At 49.0% G+C, this 18,805-nt stretch overlaps 1 long non-coding RNA gene across 1 annotated transcript in view; it reads left to right on the forward strand.

Moving 5' to 3' along the window:
* Nucleotides 1-458: 458 nt before the first annotated feature.
* The window catches only part of LOC128813970 (uncharacterized), a 46,854-nt gene continuing 28,507 nt past the window's right edge, over nt 459-18,805 (forward strand). The window contains exon 1 of the long non-coding RNA XR_008439235.1: nt 459-493. This is a non-coding gene — a long non-coding RNA (uncharacterized LOC128813970). The remainder of the gene's footprint in view (nt 494-18,805) is intronic.

Consider the following 18,805-nt stretch of genomic DNA (forward strand, 5'->3'; position numbering starts at 1 on the left):
ACCCCCGTCCCGCCGGCGCCGCGGTGCTGCCGGCAGCGGGCCGGGGTCCCGGGCAGGGCAAGGGGCTGCCCGGCGGGGCCGCTCCCCTCGCCTGCTCCGGCCGCCGTCAAGGGAGCCCCCGCGCCGCCGGAGGTTCCAAATCCGCGAAGGCCGTCGGTGCTGCTAAAATTCGCGGTGCACGAGTGCCGGAGCCGCAGGGCTGGGGCAGCCGGGTGGTCCCGGCTCTGCCCCCTCTCGCGCTCTCCCCTCTCCTCGGTAACCCCGACGGCGCGGCCGGAGCGCTGCCGCTCCGCGCACCCGCCGAGATGCGGACCCACTTCCGCGGAGCGGCTCCGGGCGGGCACCCAGCCCGGTCCCCGGGACGGTCAGTCCCGCTCAGCGGCCGGTGCGCGCCGCTGCGCACCCGCGCAGTGTGTCTAAGCGGTGTTTGCGCCTACGGCGGCGGGCGCTGCGGGGGGAACGCAGGCAGCGCCCGCTTCGCCGCTCCGCGCAGGTAAGGCGGCTCCGCGGGTACCTGCGGAGGGCACTCCGGGGTCCCCCGCATGCCTCAGCTCCGCTGGCCTGATGCCCCGCTGCCTCCCGCGCGGCTGCGGAAAAGTTGGTAGGGGTGCGCAGCGCTGCGCCCCCGCCGACGGGGCGGCCCCGGCCCGGGCGCTGAGCTGTCCCTCGGGGTGCTGAGGGGTGCGCAGGGATGCGCAGCGCTGCGCACCGCGCTCCACCGCCACTTTCTCTTCCCCGTGGGGCCGCCCCGCCTCCCCCGGCCCGGCCCCCCCCGCCCCCCCGGCCGTCCTCCGCGGAGCTCCGCGCCTGCGGGGCTCTCGCCCTTCACCCCCTGCGCGCTTCACCCCCCGCTTGTATTATTTTATTTTTTTTTTTTATTATTATTTTTCCCTTGCGCCGAGCCTTGTTTACCCAGCAGGTGGATGTGACGTCAGAGACTGACAACAGCAAAAAATAACAACATCTCCCTCCGCGGGGGTGTCGTGGGCCGCCCCCGGCCCGCCCGCGCGGGGCTGCGCGGGGCGGGGAGGGGGCGCGGGGCGGCGCGGGGCGGGGGCGCGGCGGGGCGGCGTGCGGGGCCCGCGGGCGCGGCGCCGGGCGGAGGGCTCTATTGTTATTTACCGAGCGGCGGAGCACGCCGCCGCGCCGCCCGGGCTCGGCGTGCCGGAGGGACGGGAGGGAGGGACGGGACGGAGGCAGCCCCGCGCCGCTCCGCGCCGCCGCCCGCCCGCGCCGCGGCCGCGCCGTGCTGGGCAGCGGCAGGGCCGAGTCCTGCGGGTGAGTCCGGCGCCCCCCGACACTTTCCCCGCTCCTCCGGGGCTGTTGCACTTTTCCCCCCGCCGGCCCCACGTGCCCGGCCGCCCCTCCCCGACCGCCGCCGCGGTACCGGGGGGGGGGGGTGGAGGGATGTGGGGCGGCGTTGCGCGGATGCGGAGCCCCCTCCCCGCGCTGCGGGGCCGCCCGCACCCCCTCCCCGCCCACTTTGGAAACTTCCCCCCCGCCCCGCGCTGCGCGCACTCCCCGCCGTGGTGGGATGCGGCGCGTCCCGCCCCCCTCCCATCCCTATTCGTGCTTTCCGCGTGTTTTCCGCCGGGTCCTTCCGCGCCGCCGCGCAAGGGGCGCGTACGCCCCAACTTCGGCACTCGGAGCAAGAAGTTGCGGTGGGGCCGCGCCCCCCCCAGCCCCCCGCGCTGTGCCCGGCTGCCCGTTCCCCCCTTCCCGGGCACCTGTTGCGGCTTTACGCCCGCGCAGCCCCTTCCGCAGACGCGGAGCCCCGCGCCGCGCATCCGCCCCCACCGCGGGTCCCTGGGACGCGTTGCGCCCATCCCCCCCCATTTCTTGTTCTTCTTCTTTTTTTTTTTTTTTTTTTTTTTTTTTGAAACGAAGTGTTTGAATAAACACCCGCGCCTCCTCAGCTCAGCCCGGCGCAACTTCTCACTGCGCGGGTGCGGACCGCGCATCCTTCACGCGCGTGTGTGTGCGCACGTCCCCCTCCCGCGCAGCCCCGCGGTGCGGAGCCTCGGGACGGAGCCGCGGCTCGCTGCGCGCCGCGGAGCCGCCGCCGGTGCCCGGTAAGTAGGGCCGCCCCGCGCACCTGCCGGCCCGCGCTGCGCGGCCGCGTCCCCGGGCAGCGGAGGGGTGCGCGCTGCAGGCGGCCGAGCGGCGTGTCCGCGCCTCCCTCCTCCCCACCCCCGCCCCGCCGGTTTGTGGGTTTCTTTCTTTCCTGGAAAAAAAAAAAAAAAAAAGCAAAAAAAAAAAAAAAAAAACCAAAACAACAGAACCCCAAGCCAACCCAACGAGCGGGGCGCGGGCAGCTGCGCGGGCAGGGCTCCGCGGGGCGCAGCGCAGCCCCCTCCGCACAGCCCGGCAGCTATTAATGACCGGGCGGCCGCGGCGCGGAGAGCATCGCCGGGCGGGCTGCGGAGCGCCGCGCTTTCAGCGACTCTTCTGCTGCCACTTCGCTGTAATGATTTTAATTGCGTGTTTTTGCTTTGAGTGAACCAAGCCGAGCGAGATTACTTTTTTTTTGTTTTTCTTTTTCCCCCCGTCCTTTTCCCCCCTGGTTCCCTCTGAGCCTGGCAGCGGCGGCAGCGCGCAGCCCTCCCGTCCCTACCCGAGGCATCTGCCGCCTGCGAGCGCTCTCTGAGCCGCTTCTGTAGAGAAGCTGGAGCCCAACTTCTGTGCTCAGAAGTTCAAGGTTTCATTTTTAGTAACTGTTCTCGGAGTGAGTAATGGATGTGTACTGCTCGTAGCATGTCGTCTACACCATATAGCCTGCTGATTTCTGGGGTGCTGGATGGTTCTTAATATTAAAACAGTTCTCTAAACTGTGTTTCCTTTCCATACAGTTTTTCTAAACTTGGATTTTACCTGATTTGACCAAATGTTGGTCGCTAGTGACAGATGCTTAATCAGACAAAGTTGCAAGCATGTCATTGAAGAAACTTTTTTACCTGTGCTGTTGATCCACGGCTTACTTTAATATTTTGGAAAACAGGCATTTTGCTTGGTTTAGTATTATTTTTACAGTTTTTGTCACTGCTGAGAAGCTCTTACGTTTTGTAAGTTTGAGAGAGCCTGAAATAACGCAAGTTCCCAGAGAAGCGAGTGTGGGCAAGGAGGTACCGTGCATCTCGGCAGCTAGATTTGGGGGAAGACAGGGAAATCGGGGCTACTCGTTTCAGCTTCTCTCCTCTAAAGCTTTTCCCCTGCACATTTTGTTTGAGCTATCTCCCAACCATATTGAATGGACCAGGGCACTGGGGGAGGAAGCTCTCCACTAGTTACCATTCAAAAGGTGTCGGCTAAAATCTCATTGCAAAAAGGTATTGTAGCTTTAACATCTTGCATTGGCAGCATTCTTCCCCCTTAGTCTTTGGATTAGTCATTGTATGAGAGACAGGAAAAAAAAAAATCACTTTTTTTTTTTTTTTCTGGAAAAAGTAAAGTAAACAGCCTCCAACAAGTGAACCTTGACAACCCAGATTAAGGAAGGCAGGAGAGATCAAACAAAGCTGCTGCTGGGCTGTTGTCAGGAGCTGCCTCACTGAAAGCTCTGGACTATTCGATCAGGCAGCAAGGCTATATGTTCACTTATGCAGAAATGGACCATTACAAATGCTGATCTTTGTTGTGAAACCAAAGGATAACTCTGAGAAAAATAACTATTATTTCAAACAAGGCTTTCTGTTGCTTACGGTTCTGATTGCAAACTTAGTTTTCTGTGCATGGGCTGGGGTTTGGGGTTTGTTTGGTTTTTTTTTAAAGTGATGATGATTTGAAGTGCATTTTTATACTTTCAGAGTGACTTAGGATTTGATTATGTTTATGCTGTCTAGAGCTGCAGAGAAGAAGACATTAAAGTAGTGCAATGCAGAAAAAACAGAGTTCTGTGGAATTCAGCTTTTATTTCTGGATCGCTGAATTGTAAGGAAACGTGGATTTGTTTTTTTTCTCTCTGTGTGTAAGTTCTGTGTTGGTGTATAATAGAGGAGTTTGGTTCTGATTAAGCACTGTATATTGGATGACTGCATTCCTAGAGTTTGGAAAACTTGTAATACCTTTCCTTCAAACGTTTTGCCAAGAAGTCAGGATGGACCTTGGTTTAGATACGCCGGGATTTTTATAAGATTATATGTAATGTGTCTTCATGGCTGTATCACAGAGACTGTTACTGTGTAGTTTTTTAGTGGAAATACCAGTAAAGAGTATTAATAGACACTTGATTTTACTTCAGTAAGCAGTTAGCATTTAGGTACCAATTGAAATGAACCAGGGGAGTGAGGTTAGTTTTGTTGTGTGACAGTTTCACGTTTGTATTCAAACACTTGAACTCAAACTTTAAATATGTGTCCCTTTCATTCCTTTAAAGTATTCTAAAACAATGGAAATATTTATTAAAAAAAAATCGAAGTAAGAGGCTGTTACCTTAATGTATATTAATCAGGAGGCAGACCAAGTGCACATCTGCTGAAGAATTAAGAAATCCTAAATCTTTTTGCATAAGCATTTTTTTAATTAGCAGTGCAGATCTCACAATAAGGACTTTATACTTTCTGTAAGGTAAGGTTTCATAACTGTCCTGCATAACTTACTCTAAAGCCTGTAGATTTTTTTATGGTATATATTTTAAATAGACAATAAAAAGTATGTGCATTAAACATGCACATGTATGCTATTAAGCCATTTTGCGTAATGTGTAATGTGTTTTAACATCTATAAACATTTTCTGCTTAAATCAGTTCCACCAGTAACCGTAACACAGCTGGGTTTTGCCCTGGTAGGAGAAGGAGCAGGGAAGTTGAGCAGGGAATTGTGCATTGGACATTAGCGTGCAGCATACGCCGCAGTATGCGTTTCTCTTGGAGTGGATCACCTTTTTCCAGAGCTAAAATTCGCATTATCATCCTTGATGTGATATACTGTTAATATTTGTAGCTCCTGAATTACTCATGTTTCATAGCACTGTAAAAATTATGAAAAGGCTGGTAGTAAAAGGGCAAATACATGGAATGTATCTAGTGTTTAGTATTCGTACCTCTTGTGGTCATTTATATCGAGAGTTTGAACTGGATAACACAATTCCCTTTGTGAAATATCTGATGAGCATGTGTTTGTGTATCAAATGAAATAACATAATGCGCACACATATGTAGGATATGTATGTAAAATACAGTTATTTCGGCAAGGCTGTCCAGTTATTTATGGGCATAATGATACTTCTGTCATCTTAAATTTTCTCCAAGAAGCTTTAATAAATTTAAATAGATTATACGCTGTCAGAAAATAGTATAAATTTTGTTTACGATTCACTTGCTTTAAGGTACTTATACTAAAGAAGCTCATTTAACCCCAAGACTGAGGAGCATTAAGTGGTGAGAGGAGTCTGCTGAAGAGCTGCTGCTGCCCTTTGCTCTTGTGATAATCTTAAATTACTACAATTTAATTGCAACTTCAAGGCACTGAGCTGAAATATTTTTATGCAGCTGAGCCAGGGCTGAAGAAGGCTCGGTGGGGTTTTTGCAGGTAGCTGGGTGTCTTTTGGAAGTGCAGCGTTTGTTCAGGCCTCTCCTGCCCTTCCCAGCACATCCAGCATCGTGTGTGCAGGGACAGGGCGCCTGGGAGGGAGCTTTCCTGGGGGTTCCCACTGCTGAGGGAGCGGGATCAGGCCCTGCAGGGCTCGGGTGCACGAGGGTTTTGTTTGCTGTCTGTACTTAAGCTGAATTAAATAGCGCATTTTAATTATCCCTCAGATGAGCCTTGCTCTCAGGTTGCTTCCCAGAGCTTCTCCCTGCGAGCCTCTGCTGGGGAAGCAGGTGGGAAGGGGCTGCTGGCTGGAGGGGAAGCCCGGGGGTGGTCAGCAGTGTGGGGACACGGTGGCACCCTGCTCTGAACATGGCCCGTGGGCATGGTGTGGTCCCTGTGTCCCCAGGGGTGAGCTCAGGGTGCAGTTGGCTGCGCTGGGCCTGATCCAGAGTGTGCTGGCATCAGCTGGGGCTTCTGCTGATGTCGCTGCCTTTGGCTTTTGGTCTGTGCCACTAACTCCTATCACTGAAACTTTTTCTCCCCCTCCCTCCACGTCTAGTAGCGTGTTTTCACACCCGGCGAGCGCTTCGGCAGAGATGTGATACGCAGGAGAAGCCAGAAAGCATTTGCTAGGTGTAATTTAGAGACGCTGTGCACTAGGGATCAGCAGCATCTTTGAGACCGTTCTTAGAGGTCCTGGCAAGCAAACTTTATTCCAGTGCTTCGAAAGGTATGGCCAGACTGGGAGCCCTTAACGTTGTGCCACCGAGGACGCGCGTCAGCGCCGGCCGTGCTGAGGCACAGCTGTGTTCAAATCGTGAGTCTGATTGTTTTCCTGTTGGCCAGATCCTTGTGAAGCGTCTCGTTGCAAGAAGAGACGGAGAAGATCTTGTGGTTGCTAGAAGTGGTTGGTTTTGTGCTGACAGAAGTGCTGCTCGCAGCCTGCTCGCTGCGCGGTTCGATTCCCACAGCTCGCTGTGCTGGGAATTGCAGCTCCTGCAGGTAACAAGGTGATGCCAGTGTAGAGAGAGGGGGGGGAAAAAGCCAGCATGGAATAAACCATGCAGTCATTAGAGGAGAAACTTAATTGTGAGATAGCTGTAGTCTTTTACTTTAAAAATATATATTTTGTGCCGTAGAGGAATCGGTTGTACTGTTTTGCGGAGATCAGTTATTTGTTGATTGGGATTTCTGGAGTGGTTTAACATGTGCTCTTTTTCCTTACTCCAGCACTGGAGCTCCCAAGTCAGAAAAGCTGCTGGCTCTGCTCATGTGCAGCCTTCTCTGCAAATGTGCTCTAGGGTTTTGTCTTTCTGTACTTCTGGCACGGGTCTCTTCCATGCATGCAAGTGAGCAGGCTTATGTCTAATGGCTGTTTGGATGTGGCAAGTATCCAGAATAATCTTGATGACTTTTTGTTCCGCGTCATTCTGCAAACGAAGACGGGATTCTATGGAAAATGGGCAAGGAGAAGAGCATGGGCAAAATCAGTTTCTCTCTAAGAGGCACCTGAGGAGGACTAAATAATTTTTCTCCTCTCATTGACCCTCCTGGTGCTGTTTTTAAAGCATCTCCATTTTAGTGCCTTGAAATTGCAATTAAGTTGTAGTAATTTAAGATTATTGCAAGAGTGCAAAGGGCAGTAGAAGCTCTTTAGAAGTCTCATCTCAACACTTAATGCTCCTCAGTCAGGGGGTTAAATGAGTTTCCTCAATGTGAGTACTTAAAGTAACTAAATCGTAAACAAAATTTATACTATATTCTGACAACTAATAATCTATTTAAATTACATTAAAGTATGTGTGTGAAAATTTAATTAAAGGCAGAAATACTGTCAAGCCCTGTAAATATCTTGACAGATCTACTGAAATGGAACCCATATTGTAAAATATTTACATAGATCTGATAGGCTACAGTGTTTTTGGGAGTGCTATTCTGAAACGAATTGTGGGCTTTTTTTCCCTTCCAGTTTTCCGTTCAGTTGCAATGGTCTCGGGAAGCAAGATAAATAAATACCCAGAATGTTTTATTCGGATGATTCTCCCGTGTATCGTTTACTGCTAATGGTGCTGTCTGGACAATGCTTGTCGCTGGGGAGTGTTTTTATTAGGAGAACCTGTTCCTCAATAATTAATTTAATTCAGAGGCACTGAATTAAAAAAATGGGCACTGAAATGAAAAAAACTGGCACTGAAAACTGGGGCTCCGCAGCGTTCGCGGTGTGTCTGCGCTGGACATGCCGTCTGTGAATCAACTTTCTCCTGGGTGTGTGTCCCAGAGCATGGTGCTGCAGCATCTCCTGCACTGCTGTGACTCTCAGTTGAATTGATTTTTCAGGTAGAAAGAGCTTACAACCGTTTTTCCAAGGGTTTGAACTCTATATGGACGTGTTCCCCAAAGTGCACATGGGGCACAGCACCCTCTTGCTGGTGCATTTGCAGGCATATATGCTGTGGTATGTGGTCCAGGCTGTTTCTGAGATGAAGAATGTTTTGCCCCAGGTAAAACTAGGTCTGTCTGAAGCTTCAGCCAGACTTTGGCCCTTCTTAAAACCCACTGGCTGGAATTCTGCAGGTGGTTTTGCTGGGAAGGTGCAGCGTGAGCCACGCTTTCTCATCACCCCGTCATGGGTTGGAGCAAACTCCAGTTTATCCTGGCTGGAGTGTACACCCTGGAGCTGCAGGGTCGCAGGAGGAGGATTTGGGCATGGAGAGAGGGATGTGATGGGAGCGTGGTGCTGAGGAGCCCAGGCCAGGTGCTGGGCACTGAGCGCTGACAGCCCGACAGAAGGTGGCACAGTGTGGCAGGTTGGCTGCAGCCTCCAATGGCATCGTTAGTTTTCCCCTCTTCGCCAGACATTTCCTTTCATGTTGGATCTGAGTTTTAGCTGTACTTCCCGATCAGTCTTGTCATCTTGTTGCTAACAATTAGGGTCAAGTGTCTTTCCTTGGGCTCTCCGCAGTCTTCGTGTTGGTGTCCCTCCCCCAGCTCCCTGGCTAAGCTGTTTGTTCATTAATTAGTGGATGGGGCATATTAACACATCAGTAAACCGGAGTAGTCAGAGTTCCCGAGGCATCTTGGGAAGCCCTCTCCGGTTTTATGTGACCGGACATGCACTATTGCTGATTTAGATAGCGGAGCCGATGATGCCAAAGTGTTGTTAAGAGAGAGATAAATAGAGAGAGCCCAGCAGTAAGCAGAATGTCATGTCTCTATTAAAAAGCTTGTGATAAAGGAAGATAAAACGGTGAGGGGGGATTGCTGGAGTGTTCAGAGCAGCCACTAAACATCTGATCACAAAAATCGATGCTGAATTCCCTTTCCTGTACAACACTTGCCTGAAGAATTCTGTCTGAGCCTGGGTCTGGTTGCAGCGAGCAGTGGAGCCCTGAAAGGACTTTTGTTCTTGCCAGAACGATGGCTGGGGGTTCTCAGGGATTCAGGAGCTGTCTGAGCTGAGATTCAAACATCCCTCCCCGGTTCCTTTTGAAGTGGTGTTCCTGGGATGCTGATGAAGTTGTTCCAGGCTCACGCTGGGGCTTGTTGCTCTGTGCTGTCTCGTACCTGGATTTCCTGGGTGCCCAGGCCACCTGCCTTTCTGTCACTCTGGACGTCAGGCCTTGGCAGAATAACACGGAGGCAGATTTTTGTCTATTGGTTTTTTCCCTTGCCTGGGTGCAGGGGCTGCTCTGCGGAAGTGAATAAATGGAACTGATTCTAAAGAAACCAGCGGTCGCAGCAGACGGGAGAGGAGCGGGGTTAATTCTCCCAGTGCAGTAAAACGTTAAATCATCACAGCCTTGTTTGCTGAAAGGATGTTGATCATTCCATTAAGGAGGATTAAGTAATTAACTGATATTTCTTTAGGAACCCATGTCAGTTTTAAAAAGCATCTTCCTGGTGTCGCACAGTGAATGTGAAGTGTATGTTTTTCTGCTGCTGGAAAGCTGGGAGATGAGCATGAGTGAGACACCTCTTCCTAAGGATCTTCTGGGAATTCCAAGGGAGCAGAAATAGGGAGAGGGGTTTTCAACTAAAATGTGCTGTTCCAATAGATTTTTGATAGCAAGGTTGTATTTTATGGATTTTGTCCGGTGGGCCTGCTGTGAACTCATTTCAAGGGTATTCTGTTTGGGATTAAGAAGTTAAAATCTTCTTGAAGTGTTCCTTTTGGAGCTTGCATTTTTATTTTAATAATAGTTTTTATGTTGTAATAGTGAGCTCACTGACAGTGAGTCATGAACTCTGTCTTCCATGAACCTCATGACAAATCTCTGTTAGCCGCTCGGGCAGCTCGTCCAGCCCAGTTCCCACGTTTTATACTTGGGCTGGAAAGAAAAAATCCATTAAAATCAGTCTTGTAGATCCTCCTTTTCCTCCTGTGGAAGAAATCCCCTTAAAAGCAGTGCAGTGCAGGGGGCTGTGGGGCATCATGGAGTGTCCCCAGACACTGGGCTTGGAGCACATTGAAGCTGGGTCTGGCTGGGAAAGGCTGGCAGTGCAGTGGAGCATGTGCCTGGCCAGGGTTTTGATGTTGGCTGGTGCTCAGTCAGGTCAGAATTGTGTTTTGGGGACGATGCACAGGCATGTAGAGCAGCAGGCGGGCAGAGGAGGACAATGACAGTATTTTTTCACTGTTTCATTTTTGAAGGATCAGATTGAAGCCCCTGGATGAGAGGAGCAGGGGGCTGTGTGAGCGCTCCTGCATCCCGTGCTCCCAAGCTCACTGCCAGGGTTCGATCCATTTTTTGCCTCAGCAAATCACAGAATTTGGGATTAACCTCATCACATCGCTGCTGTTTCTTATATAATGGTCCCAACCTCTAATACTGCAGTTAGTGATACTGAAACTACACCCAAACTGAAATTTTCTGTGCAAGAGATGGATTCTGGCTGGCAAATAGCATAACCCAGTGGCACCAATTGTGTTAGTATTGATGCTTTCTGCTTTCATAGCAGCTCTCCTTCTCAAGCAGGGCTCCTTCAGACAGTACCATGCAAACTGTTGATCAGTCCACTGTAAATTATTCCTCCCCCTCGGGTCAATTTCATAAATAGTTGTATTTCCATAACACAGGCAGATTCAGTTTCAGTTATGTGGCCTGGGCTCTAAATACCCCTGTTGAAAGCATGGGAGCTCCCTTGGATGGACTTAGTTAAAACAAACAAACAAAACCCAAAATTAAAATAAAATCAGTTTGGTATATAATAAAGTCTTAGAATGTTCATGTGTGTAACACATAAGAAACTCTCTGGATGTTTGTGCAGAACATCATGGCCTGTACCTGCATTAGCAGATTTAGAAGAGAGATTTTTCTCAGTAAGTTTTGCAATAGTAATAATGTCTTAACAGCTTTAGTAATTAATTTTAATCGGAGAGTTGTCAGGGGCCCTATCCTGCTGTCATTGAATTAAATGAGTACTGGGAGAAGGTGGCTCTGAAATCGCTCGTAATAAATTGGTTTTGTTAGTTTTTAATGATATGCCTGTGCATGTGTGTTCAGATAATATATATTAAAGTTTGTAAAGCTCCTGAGTTGTAGGTTTGGAAAAGAGAAATTGTATTTTTCAGTGAAGAATTACGTGATACATAAAAGGCTTTGAAAGAGGAATGTCAGAAATATGCAGCAAAATTATTGTTTGTACAAGTATTTTAAAGTTTTTCTCCGGAGTTTTCTGAAGTCCAGCAGTGTGAAGAATGATGATCTTGCTCAGGAAACCTTTCTAATCCATCATTTTATTTACAGGATTTAACTGAGAATGGGAGAAACCCATCTTGGTATATTTCAGCTGATTTTTACCATGTTATCTGTTCTGATTTTTTTTTTCTTCACTTCTATAAAACCGGTATCTGCAGCATTCAAAAATACTATTTCATAGAAGTTAAAATGGAGCATTGCCTGTGAATTAAACTAAAATATCTTAAGCCTATCCAGTGTATTCCTGGCATTAAACAGTCAGAGAACGCTAAATATTTCCTATTTATTTTTCAGATTGGCTGGAGTATAGTCTTTCAGGAAAAGGGTCCTCAGCCAGTTGAAGGGGAAATCTGATTTTTCAGCAAGTGCTTTATATTTACTGAGGGATTCTGAGTGTGCAGAAGCATGCTGCATGGAAATGGAAATTTACTGTCTAGGACTTTTAGGGATTTTAATCGATGCCATTAGATAGAGGCACGCTCATGGAGAGGTAAACTAGTAAATCTGAACAAACTGAAAAATGGTAGCTATAGGTGTCTGGCTCTGTTATCAAACTTGCTGCCTAAGCCAGAGTTTATGCACTGTGATAATGCTAATGACCAGCAGGGCCAATGATGCATGACTGGAGGAAATCAGTGGTATAATCAGAAAAAGTTATCAGGTTTTTGTCATTAAATATTACTGATAAATAATACACTTCATTTTGAGTAGATAGGATGTGTTTAATTCTGATGTGGAGAGTTTCAATTTAATAAGGAGCATTGCTGAGTAAAATGATAATCTTTTCTAATTTAAAGGGGAAAATAAAAATGCATTTGTTTCAGCATAACCTCTTGGCAGCCACCATCCACTGCTGTTGTCTTCACTGGGGTCTGATAGTGAGGAATATTCACTTTGAGGAGGCTGCTTATAGCAAGATGTTTTATCTAAGTTACTACTTTGTGCAGAATTAATTACATGAGGCCAGAACCAAAGGGGTTCTGTTTAGTATAAACTAGGTAAAATCTTTCATTTTCTGCTTAAAAATGTGAGTGTTGCAGCAAATATAAACTCTGTGCTCCATGCAGTGATTCCCTACAGAGCAGTCTGCCTGTCCAGGCAGTAACAGGAGGGAAGGGATGAGGACAAAAGATAGAGATAAATTAGATCTCGTTTTGCAACTTATCTTTTAAGTCAGTGGGAGAACAAGGAAGAGAAGTAGAGCTTAAACTGAAGGAAGAGGGATATTAATAGTCTCTATAAAGGACAGTTTGCACCAGGAAAAAAGAAAAAAAATGTGCTTGGCTTTTTTTAGCAAAACAGGCTAACACCCAGAGTAAATCTGTGTCATTAACTGAAGCAGTGCGTGATTTTTAGAGCATCTCTGCTCCTCGTGTGCGCCAGTGCCTGCGGAGGCTCGTCCCTGGGCTGGAGGCAGATGTGGTGCAGCCTCTGCCCTGAGAAGGCTTCTCTTGCCAGCTGCAGAACCTCTGTCTGGGTCAGCCCATGGCCCTGTTTGAGCAGATACCACCAGTTTAGCCCAACGAGTGGCTTTGTAACAGGGCCAGGATCTTCCCACCGCCCCTTGGAGTCGTGCTCGAGCGCTGAATCTCAGCTCGAGTTTCCAGAATTAGATGGCACAGTGAGTAAACACAGCGTACTTGCCAGTTCTCACATCCTCTTTTGCAGCGAGTATTGCAGCAAATCCTGCAGGTTTGACTCATCTCTGAAGTTCTTCACTGATATGAAACAGATCTCGTCTGCCTCTCTCAAAAGAGCTGGGAATGTGGCCTCAGCTCCTGAGCTCACAGTCCTTCTGGACATGAACAGTTTGCTTGAGTTGGCCTCTCAGAAACTTGGGCAGTTCTGAGTAACTTTAGCTGGAGTTACGAGCCTGTATCTACTGGTAAAATTTGGCCTGCAGTTAATCCTTTATTGAAAGCTTCATGGAAATACTTCATTCTTGCTATGCACAAATATTTACATTCTGGTAGGAAGATTTCTTTTTCCCCTTCCATTTCTTTGTGTTTTTTTTTTTTTTTTTTTTTTTTGTGCTGGTTGATGCCGTAAGCACAAGGAAAGTATAACGCTTTGTTAGCTGACAAGTAATATTCAAGTTTCCATCTTACATTTATCATAGGTCCGAAAGAAAAAAAAAAGTCTGCCCGTATTGGAAGTATTTGTTGGATTGTAGTGAGCCATCCAGGGTGGGATGGAGATTCTGCTTAACACGTGGGTAAATCGGCAGGGGAAGGTCATACAGGGCAGAAAACTTTCCTGGGTAAATAGAAGAGGTGTCAGGTACAGCCCCTGTGTTAAGAACAGCACGTCTCAGTGTTTCTGTTCATCGGCGTTGAATCACCTCCGCATGTTTCAACCTCTGCCTGGTGGCTGCTCTCGGCAGATTGAGGAGGAGGACACATCGCTCACAATGGTCCACACGTGTGCCGTGACTCAGGCGCGCTCACAACTTCATGACACGCGTCAAATGAGAATTGTTTCCTTGCAGAGCCTTTGCCTCCTTTGTTTTTTCTCAGATGAAAGCTACTTTCAGTTTGACTGTTTGACAGCGCGCTTGGTGCCACAGAGAGCGAAGGCTTGGTTTGCTTTGCAGTTGAGTAGATTCAGACATCTCAGCTTCTCCCTGGGTGTGCTTCCCATTGCATCCCCTGTGCTTCAGCTGACCAGAGGTGAGGCTGCACAGGAAGCTGGACCAGTGGAAAACTAGCTTAAGCGGGAAAGAAATGTTTTCTGCCAGTTGAACATCCTCATTGGATTCTGGAGATCAGAGGAGGGTCTGAAGGGGTCAGGACCACCCCCTTGGCCACTTGATTGTGTTTGCTGTAACGTGAGACCTCTGCCAGAGGCTTTGTGTCTGGATGTGCTCTTCTCAGTCTGGACAGAGGATCTGCTGGTAGGACCACCCTGCCAAAGCTGTCAAGTGTGGGTTTCCTCTAATTGTTAATGTGATGCTGCTCCCTTAGTGCCAGGTACTGGAGTTGTTACTGTTCATGTCCTGGCATCATGTATTCTTTGGGTTTCCTTCTTCCCTGTGAGCTGTGGATGATGAGCTGGTCCAGAGGGTGGGAATTTGTGATGAGGGCACTGAGATACCCTGGTTACTGGCTGCTGTTGTTTCTTCTTGTTTTTATAATAACTTATCTGTGTGATAAGCAAACACAGCTGCACATAAAACTCAGATAAAGCTGTGCCCAGCCTGCCGTGCGCCTGTGGAGTCAGAGAGCCAGGCTGATAAGGAAAGAGGTGGCCAGAGCTCAGGAACAAGTTGACCCCAGAAAGGGTCTGTCCCATGCCCTGTGCTCACTGGGTGCTGTGCAGGATGGGTGTGTGTGGCATGGGGGTGTCTGGGGAGCGCGGGTGGCCGTGGTGGCTCTGGTGCAGGGACAGCCACAGGCAGTGTCACTGGCCGGGCTGCTGGTGAGCCCAGGTGTTGGTGTGCACTGGCATCCACTCAGGCTTCCAGTGGGGCTTTGAGTAAAGCTTTGAATACAGTTTATGTTTTTCCTGCTTTTGATATGGGTGCAGGTGCACATTAATAGGAAGTGGAAGTGGAGGAGCCCTGAGGGAGCCTTGCTCGAGCCATGCCGAGCAGGTACAGCCCACGAGTCTTATCACCTTGTGATAACCTGGCATGGTGGTGGCATGCCCGTGTCACGGGATTATGGGGCTGAGGTATGCTGCAGTTTGGCAGGGGCCTGGTCCCTCTGCCCTGCTGTGTGCTCAGGGTTGGTCTCCCTCCCCCTGTGGAGGCACCTTCTTGTCCCTGAGAGCTTCTCTTCCCTTGCTGTCCCTATGCTCCGATGCAGGTGGATCAGCAGAGTGTTTTGGGAGGGGTTGGCACCACAGAGCAGCACTGCAGGGTGTCCCTGACTGCCCCCAAGCCTTGCTGTGTGACCAGTGTCTGGTGATGAGGTGAGGTGGGCATTCTCCATGCCCCATCAGAGCCAATGGATAATTTTGGGGGAGGCTGGAGCGAGGAGAGTCCTCAGTGGTGCGAGGAGAGGCCGGGTGCCCACTGGCCAGGGCTGAGCCTGGGGCTTTCATTGTCAGTGGGGTCCTTGGGCACTGGTGGAGACTGGCTGTGCTGTGTCCAGGGAAGTGAGACCCAGCCCAGCCCGCAGCTGCCTGCCCTGGGGCCTCCCTGGTGTTGCACAAAGTCATTTGCCTTCTCCAGCTGACTTCAGCCTGTTCACTGCCTGTTTTGGCATTGCCTTGTTGAGGAATTGGAATGTGCAGTCTGTGAAGTGAGGCAGCAAAGTGTTAACCCTCACTTTTAATTATTATCTTTGTTTTTGGAAAGGAGTAGCAGCCAGAATAAAATATTTAGTAGGAATAAAATTATTTTGTTCCTGCTTGGCTTGTAGAGCAGGATATCCCCGGGATATCCCCGGGAGTGGCTCATGTGCAGGTCAGCAGAGCTGTGGTCCTGAACCCCTCCTGTCCTCACCCCCTCTCTTCACCGCGTGCTGAGGTTCCATATTCTTCATGAGCAATTACTGTGTGCTCCTAAATTACCCTCACCTTGCATTGGGGTTATTCACTGTTCATTCTTACGTGTCAACACCTCATCTGATTGGAACCTTAATTGCTCTGTGTGCTCCTGTATCTTCCCCTCACCTCCTGGACCAGAGGGAGGGTTTGTTGCAGGGAGAGTCCAAGCCAGTGTTCTCAGGGTATGGGCTCTGCCACTTCCCAGGCTGCACGTGCAATGAGTGCCTGGAAAAATGCCCCTCCAAGTCATGACAAATTAAGCGTTGCAGACAGATGCAGGGATGAAGCTCTGTGAGGAGATGTGCGACTTGGATCCAAGAGTTGTGAGATGTGCAAAGATGGAAAGGAAAGCAAACTACTCATCCAACACATGGAGGCTGTGGTGCTTGTGCCCCGGGGTGCTCCAGTGCAGCCATCCAAAGGCTGCTGAGATCTCTGTTGTCCCACCCATGTCCCTGTCACCATAGTGCTGCAGGAGCTAGGTGTGCCATTTTTGTTATTATCAAGGTAAGTAAGGTAAACCCCATTTTTCTCTAGCGTGGCAGAACTCTGTTTCTAAGTGAGCTCAGTTTAATTCAATTTTTCAAAGCAATGATAGTTAATTCGTAGATTTAGGATCACTAAAGCTGGAAAAGACCTCTAAGATCGTTGAGTCCAACCATTCATGGTACCCCATCAATAAATAAAGGGCTGCTTGGAAGCCCTGAGCATCCTGTGTGTGCCCCACTGTCCCTGTCAGGGCCTCCACGTGTGCTGCGTGCACTGAATCACATCTACTGCGTGAGTGGGAGTGTGCAGGAGGAGACCAAGACTTCTGAATGGCAGAAATTAGTCTGAGGAGGAGAAATTAATAGAAGGCAAATGAAGAATTCCTGCATTCACACAGCTCGTTATGCAGACCCATCATCATGGCAAAGAAATGGGAGGAACCTCTGTGGCCAATCGGGGTGTCCAACAGCAATAGTGTAGGATATGTCTTCCAGCCTGAATTGAAAAAAAGAAAAAAAATTAGGTAGTGGTTGATTGCCTCTTGGTTTTAAATAAGTGTAGTATTGAGTGCAAATTAAAAACAACCTTGAAACTGCACAGATTCATAAAACTGTACATTGGGATTTTAAAAATTACCTCCATTGGAAACCTGGAAGCATCTGTTACATAATTAATGCACTTAAAAATATATTCTATTTATGATTAATCCAGCACTGTAGTGTGTGCTAGTTAAATGCCTGGATCCCAGCGTGCAGTGCGAGGAAAGAAATGCAGTTGTAATCTATTTGATGGTTATGGGAAAGGACATTTGCTACAAATAAATACATTTTCCTTAGTCTTTTTATTTGTCAGGGCCAAGCTTATGTCTGTTGTGCTGAGTTGGTTGACTGGTAAATGTTTTTGAGATTTATGCTGATAATTTTGTAGATCTACTGGAAAAAATAACTCAAGAATAATTAGGGAGATTGACCATACAGTAATGTACTACATGGGTGACAACGTTGATGATCTTGGGTATGGTCTATACAATTAACAGTGCTAAGGCTTAGTACTGCAGAGCTCTTCAAACACTCTTGGAGTTACACAAATGCTGTAGGGGATGCACGTCTCTCCTTGCCAAAGTTACTGGATGCCTTGGGTCTCCTCTCCAGAGAAGTACTCCAAGCTGAGACCTCTGGGTGAGAGTGATGGAGCAGGCACAGCAAGCACAAGTATGACTTGACAAACCTCAGCCTGCACAGATTTTTTAATCAGAAAGGTTTTAGGGGCTCTGTAGACTTATTTTTTTTTTGGAGACTTTGAGTTGGCATCCAGCCATGGGGTCCTGGAGCAGTTTCTGGCATCTCACTTCCTCTGACAGATTTTTCTCTCTACCCTCAGTTTCTGTTCCCTTTTTTACTCTCACCCTTCATTGGACACTGTCTTGTCAGGTTGGTGCCAACTAAAATCCTTTTCTTCCATCTTACTTTCATTCCTGTCTGTAAAGCCTGCAAGCTGTTACAATGGCCCTTAGGTCTGCTGTATTCCAGAGTGGTGGTCCCACCTTGTGGAGTGCTGTGGGTGGCCATGGGTCCTGTGTTTCCCTGCCTGCCTCGGGCTGGCTGAGCATCCCAGGTGGAGCAGCAAGAGCTGCACGGTGCTGTGGAAGTCTGTTAAAAGCTGCTTTTCCAAATTTTTTTTTTTTTTTTTTTTTTTAAAGTGAACAATTGTGTGTGTTAGCTTAGGAAGGATTTTGAGATTGAGTGCTGAAGGTCCTGTGCTGTATGGCTGCTGGATTGTGAAGAGGGTCACCTGTGTTGAATCCACACGTGCCCTTGGGCGTCCCTGCCATCAGCAGCGTGGCACGGTGTGGATGGACATTGGCACCTCTACCTGTTGGGCTCTGCCCTCGTGCCCCAGCCCTGCGTGGAGACGAGGTAGTAGTGATGGGGAGGGGAGGACAGCTGTCTCCCATCTGCCTTTGGTGTCGCCGTGCCCAGCTGTGTGGTGTTTCTGTGCCATACCCAGTGTGGGTGCTGGAGGCTGCAGGGATGTGAGGGGTGTGCAGCTGCCTGGCTCTGCTCCGCCGCCCTCTTCTCCATCGCTGACACTGGCAGCCGGTTCCTAATGAACTCAGCTTTCCACTTACTGTTGGTTGTCTTGTTTCTGCACTTCAGAGTCCCTGATGCCCCTTCAAAATGTAACGAGGGAGGAGCGAGCCTGGTTTTGTGGGAGGCGGAGATGCTGAGAAGCCTTTACCTGTGGTCTGTGCCCTGGGCTCGTCCTCGCCATTAATCCCGATGGAAACGTTTCTTCTGACTTTTCCCACTGTATAATGCAAAGCCTTGTTATCTCTGCAGTACAAAAATGCACTCAGCATGGGCTTTTCCTTTAGTCCTGAGGAGAGATGGATGTTGAGATACGTGTGCATAGGCCGTATTTCAAGCAAATTAGGGCAAAAAAAAAAAAAAATTGATTACTATTGGTAACTTAATTTTCTGCAAACCAAAGAGCCCCAAAGAGAAACCCACTTCAAAAGCTCTTTGTTTCCTCCTTTTTTGTTGTTTTAACAAAGGCTACGTTCTAGCTGTATTTCAGTGGTCTCTGGTTTCAGCCACTTT

Source organism: Vidua macroura, chromosome 13 (genome assembly GCF_024509145.1).
Source record: "Vidua macroura isolate BioBank_ID:100142 chromosome 13, ASM2450914v1, whole genome shotgun sequence".
NCBI lineage: Eukaryota > Metazoa > Chordata > Aves > Passeriformes > Viduidae > Vidua > Vidua macroura.